General features: G+C 34.1%; 1 long non-coding RNA gene across 1 annotated transcript; it reads right to left on the bottom strand.

Moving 5' to 3' along the window:
- Positions 1 to 1,157: 1,157 nt before the first annotated feature.
- LOC148623792 (uncharacterized) lies at positions 1,158 to 2,616 on the bottom strand. The gene is made up of 3 exons (XR_015920163.1): positions 2,399 to 2,616; positions 1,611 to 1,759; positions 1,158 to 1,335 (listed from the first exon to the last, which is right to left on the bottom strand). It is a non-coding gene; the product is annotated as an uncharacterized LOC148623792 (long non-coding RNA).
- Positions 2,617 to 6,424: the final 3,808 nt, after the last annotated feature.

The raw sequence follows: 6,424 nt of genomic DNA, 5'->3' as shown, positions 1-6,424 counted from the left end.
CGGCGGCGGAGCGATATACTAACGTAAATTTGCAAGGTGGAAAAGGGGGAGGGTAAAGATCCAGAACAGACCGCGGAATATTTAGGCGGTTCCATGTGGCAATATCCACTTCCGGTTGAATCACACTTGCCGACGATCTCTAAGTCAAGTTCAGGCTATAAATAGCTTTCCTTGACAAAAAACGATGGACGAAGACAAAACTGTTAATGGGCAGTAAAGCAAACACTAAAGTAGAAGATGCATGCGATTGAAGCTGGTGCAGTGTTGACTATGTAAACTTCCCGTTCTCATACAAGTAAAAATCACACGTAGAGCACATGTGTACGATATTAAAGAGGTACTTTTGATCTCGTATGAAGCTAGAACTATGAAGCTGACAGTAAACACGGAACCGATCAGCAGCTTAATGTGGAGTAGTAATATGAAATTATGTAAATCATATGCGAATGCGAATATAAAATGCGTTTAGAGTCTAAATATAATCATAAACTCACTTGGAAACATGTTAAACCCAAACGTGATCCAATAAAATCAAACGTGCAGGTTAAGAAGATAATAATTGTGTTTCAGAACACGTTAAGCCTTAAACACGTTCAGCGGTCATGTGTTCTTACCTTTTACTCTTGTATTCTTGTTTTCAAGTTATTAAACATGTTTAGCTGATGTTGTGCAATTTACTACGGTATTTTCATTATACTTACACTGCATAATTATCTAATGCATGTTTTACTTTCATTTCGCTCTCTATTTGTAGGTGGACTTAAATTTATGCATAAATAATATTAATACAACAGACAACACTGAAAAGACATGATTAATCATATATATACATATACTGAATATTACATGTAAAAATCAACCCGGTATGTGGTATTAACCCGAGGCTCTTATATTACCCAGAGGGCCACTGACCCGCGGGGAAAAATATAGGACGAGGGTACAGATTTTGACATGTGATGTTCAGTATATATATGATTATATGCGATATATAAACAAAATATATAAACAAACACTTATAATGCATGTACAAAAGTTATATTTTAATTTGAATATGTGATATATTAATATAAATTTAAGTACATTGAAAGTTGCCATTTCAAATACAAATTTTTGACATCAAATACAAATGTCCCAATACATTTAGATAAGTATATCTTCTCTATTTAGCGTCAAGTCCCATTCAGCCGCGGCATAAATGTGTTGTTATTGCAGTTGTTTATACATTCCTAAATGTATGGCCTTCAGATGCTTATTTTTCATATCGTCATGAATGTGCTTCAAACTTTGGATATGCAGATGTGAAGGGAAAAGCTCTAATCATTTAATCCAATATATCTGTGAACAATAAAGAATAATTGGAAATGCAATTTTAAATGATACAGCTTATACTCTTACGTGTTTGATATATCGTACAAAGATATTTTACAAATATATAGTTGTATATTTTGAAAAGCGTTACCTCTTTAACATTTATCAAGAAACCGTGTAAATACACATAATCTACTTATACAAAAGAAGTGGACAGGTTAATTTTCCTCTCTACCTTAAAATTGGAGTTTTAACAATTATGTACAAATGTAGTTATAATGTGATGAAAGTTGCCTACTTACTTGCATTGTTTGTTCAGTTTGCAGTTAGCCTCTGTAGATTATTCTTTAGTTTAACCACGAAATGGTTAGAGGAAGTTAAAGAAGTAAGGATTTACAGCCAACCCAAGCACCACGTGTACTGTCATATAGCATAAACCAAAATTCTAAGGCTAGAATACAATTTAAGAATTAATCAAAGTTATCATTATGTTTAGGAAGCAATCAACGAAATAAATGTTCAGAATACAATGATAAACTAGTATTGTTGTGTCTGAAAGTTGAAATTAAAAAAAAAAACATAAAAAAGACTTTTAATCATTTCTATCTTAACAGAAGCAAAATCATGTCTTAAATTAGTCAATTGCTTTGTCCCTGCAAATGGCGCGGCGGTATTTAAATTGGTACGCGTGTTCAGTAAACATGAAATGTTTAATACATAAACACGTTTCAGCACAAATCTACTGGTATGTTTATGGTTTATGGTGCACTATATAGTTACATTAAGGCGCACTGTTTCGCACACCACGTCACCCCCGTCTAATTTTGTAAAACTTAGAATTAAAAGTTGAAATTCGGTGGATATATTGTTTAAATGTAGATAAGCATTTACACATAGACAGATGTAATACATGTTATGGTAAATAGGTGTAATTTAAATGAAGAATGGTATCCGGAACGGTTCAGTCCCCTGCCGTATTAGGTTCTCTCCTCAGTATCAGATGGCTGATTCTCAAAATACCTTATTTCGCACGACCTGTTTGGATTAAAATTGTGAGAGAATGAATAGAAAATGGTCTTATTATTATTACCTTTTTTCCGCCTACTCCATGCAAGCTTTCACCCTGTGGTAGTGTCTAAGTACCTGATATTTTATAAAACATAGTATTTGGCTGTTAGTTTTGGAAAGGCACCCCTGAGTTGTACTAAAACTCAGTAATATTTTTTTCAGTATGTTACCATGGCTAGTGGATTTTATAAGAATAAAAACTTAATTATTTATAAATTAATTGAACCTCTACACACCAAGGATTTCAAAAACATGTACTTTTTTGACAAAACACTAGAAATTTCTGTGCGAACTGCCTCAAAACAGCTTTATTTCAACAAAATGAGACCAAACTTTCAGAAATGACCTAACTGTATTGTACTACCTTAGCTTGTGTCCTAAGCCTAAAAATATATACCAAAACTGACGTTTAACACAAAAGTGTTATGGGTTAATAAGTCTAAGCATGTTCTCTAACTGTTCTTATTCTAAACACAAGTTTTATAGTGTACCCATAATAAAAGAGGACGATAATTTGAATTTCAAAAGAAAGAATATCATGTCAACGTTAATGTTTCCATGAAAACCTTTTTTCTAAAGAAAAATACTCTCAATACTAAATTTTGCAAATCCAAGTAGCAAATTACCTGTTCCAAAGTGAAATCGCATGTTGAGTATGGCGTGAAATCAAAAACATCAATTTAATACAGAAGACCATAGATCTAGTGCAACCGTAACAGTGTGTATTTCTAGTATCATGTGATTCATGTGCTGGTTTTCGGATCGAATAAAAATAACCGTGCAATATATCCTTGTATTTGCACGGAAGGTATAATTATTTTTCGGAAAAGTCCGATATACTAGTATGTTCTACGTTCCGAAATCGAATCAATTTCATTGCATTATTGTTTAGTGTAATTACTTAATGGCATATGCATTCATTTTAAATTTTATCCATAGAGGTTAATTGCGATTTGCATGGCATCGAGCAAATAGTTGCAAAACCCGTTGCTACCAATGCAGTGCTTATCGTACGTACAGTTGATAAAGAAGTTTTGAAAATATTGACTATTGACACAAAGGTTTTCACATAATACTGCATCGTTTCAATTATCATTTAAAGTTTAGCAACAATTGAATGTGTATCTTGTATTTGTTTGTTGTTGTATTTTTTCATATTTTATTTTTTATTTCGCTGTTAATGTTTCTCTGGCTAATTCATTCATTTCAGTAATTTTTTTACGTTCTTAAAATAGTTATTTAATAAATTATAAATTATATCTGTAAATATAAGATCGCTATTTATGTTAAGAAGATAATTCAATTTTCATAAAATCAAGTGTTACAAGTGCACATATAAGAAATGTTAAAAAAAGCGGAAATATTAGACCTCATTATATGGTCTAAAATATAAGAACAAGAAGTAAACACTAACTAAATATAACGTCCTTGATCTAGGGCAGATTGTGATCTTGCTTATGTCCATTGTGAAATCATGTAGCTAAGGTACGGTGTGATACGATGTAAACCTAGTATGAATGTCTGGTTAATATATGAGTCGTTCATTCAAAAACAAAGCTTTTTGGAAGAAACATAAAAACAGTATATTGGAGAAAAACGGCCACAGCTACATATTTTACCGGGTTCTGACCAGACCTAGAGATATACCCGTTTTTAGCATGTCCGGGCAAATCCCTGCACAATGAATACTATAGGTTCCTCTTGGTAAAGCATATGCGCAAGAGAGAAATTATGTTCGCACACCCGCCGTCCTACATCACACACCCCTCGATCCGGTTTGTTTGTTTGTTGTTTGTTGGGGTTTAACGTCCGAGCAGCAATATTTCAGCTATATTCAGACGCTGAACATGAAATTGATGATAAAATGAACATGAAATGATGATGAAATGAAAAAGGGATGGGACACAAGGACAATGGGGTCGACAAATTTTGATTGCCACTGGAAATAGGGAGAGGTGGGTAGGGTCGGGCAATTTAGCCTCCTGTGGCGGAGCCCTATGATTCCTACTCCGGGAGAATACCACAGTAGGGTTCTTTAACGTGGGAGGAACGTGGCATCTTTCCCAACACGGTGCACCACTATGGTTTACGGTCAGGTTTTCCGTATTATAGCCCGACAACCCCAGCATGTAACACGCCAGGGGTACCCCATTCCACCACCTGGGGCACACATCCCAGTTGCTCTGTGGGCAAAGCGCCCTAGCCCCGGCTAGGGTTCTGAGCACTATTTAGTCGCCTTTTACGACAAGCTTAGCGCTGCTGCAGGCCTATTCTTTTAACACCCGGACCTGCACGGGGCCCCTCGATCCGGAGTGAAAGCAGAGAAGTGGAGCAAAACAGTAGTTATTTGAATATATCAACATTTGTATGGACAGTTAAACTGGTAACAAAAATAACCAGGCAAGCATGACATGGCGGTCTACTGCCACTTCCTGTGGTATCACAGGAAAGTAAGATTTTTTATATGAACCTGACATTTTATCTTGTGAATTCTTAATTTCAAACCCTGCTACAAGCAACCTGTGACAAAATTATAAAAAAAAATAAGAAACAGTAAATAAAGGACAACAATATTTAAAATGCTCTTGAAAATTAACTGAAAATAAATTAATATTTACTTTTAACATAAGTAAATGCTTAACTAGAGATTCTTTGAATATTTCTTGCAATAACAATAAAACACATGTAGCTTCGAATTTTACATGTGATTTTACATAAGTCGACCAGTTCCTAATATGCACAATCGGGTCATCATTCGAATGTCAAGTTGAATATATCGCGTTTAATTTGGCATCTAGTATGTTCTTGTTCGCACCATTTCAATAAATCTGCAAAACCATGCATGCATTGTACTGATTAAAATACGGCCGTCGTCCTGAAAAAAAAAAAAACAAAACAGCAGCAAAAGCTAGAAATTAAAAAGCGAGAAGGTCGATGAAGGTGAGACAGATTATAAATAACGCTTAACATGATGATATTTCAGTGATGACGCTATATAAAATACGAAAACAACTCTGACCCTTTTTTGGATTACAAATCGAAAGAGAAAATAAACTACAAAAATACCGCATGTACTTAGCTTTAATTATTTTGTTATCTTTACTGCTAAACATTATTAAGAAAAAGTAAGAATCATAAAGTTTTCAGTTCCATTAGAAACACAAATAAAAAATAAAAATAAAAATAAATCATTGTTTACAACAGTGTCGAACTGATCCTTCGTTAATACCATAATAAATTGCCGAGTTCACTTTCAAAGTTTTGTATTTAGAGATGGCAAAACATTTTAAACCTTCTATAGTTCCCTCCCTTACTACAATAGATTCCTAATTACGAACTTCGTCTAAGATTGAGCATAATATTGTTTTAATAACTGTCGGAAAATAAGCATATTATAACGAAAGAAAACGGGTTAATACGCGCGCAAATTTCATCAATATCATTTTGTCAACCCGTGTACTCATATATTCACGACCAAAAGAATTGTTCCATGTACGTTCAACTTTATACTAAAATAAATGCTCTTCTGTTGTTTTTTTTTCAATCCTTTTGATCTATTAGAACCAGTTCTTGACTTCACTGCATCTGTTTGTAGAAGTGCATCACTAATTATCCCCAAAATCTGCGGCTTTCTCTGATATTCTGTCCTAGTTTAAAATGCAGCAGTTACACCCTCTAATCGGCTCTAGAGTAGCTCTGTATTACTATTGTTATTCTTCACAAGACTCCTCTTTTTCGAAATCAATGTCATCAGTTACTGAAGTTTCATCTAAACGCCATATTATTTTTCACACTTAATTATCCAGTCCTACTGGGTCCAAGTGAGTTTACCTTTCTATTGTAATGAGATTAATCCTGACATTATTTGTTGAACAGAAAAGAGCGATCTGAAAGGGCGCTCATGTTTGAAGCAAGCACCTGTGTTTTTTTCTACCAAATTACATGGTCCTTCCCTGAAGAGGTGCTTGATCACATGTAACTTTCAATTGGAAGGAGTGAAACTGACATTTCAGGCAAAATGATTATATTTGGCAACAATTAGTAAAAA

Source organism: Perna viridis, chromosome 2 (genome assembly GCF_037379345.1).
Source record: "Perna viridis isolate PV_CMFRI_1.1 ecotype Kerala chromosome 2, ASM3737934v1, whole genome shotgun sequence".
NCBI lineage: Eukaryota > Metazoa > Mollusca > Bivalvia > Mytilida > Mytilidae > Perna > Perna viridis.
This window is presented reverse-complemented; position numbering and strand designations above follow the sequence as displayed.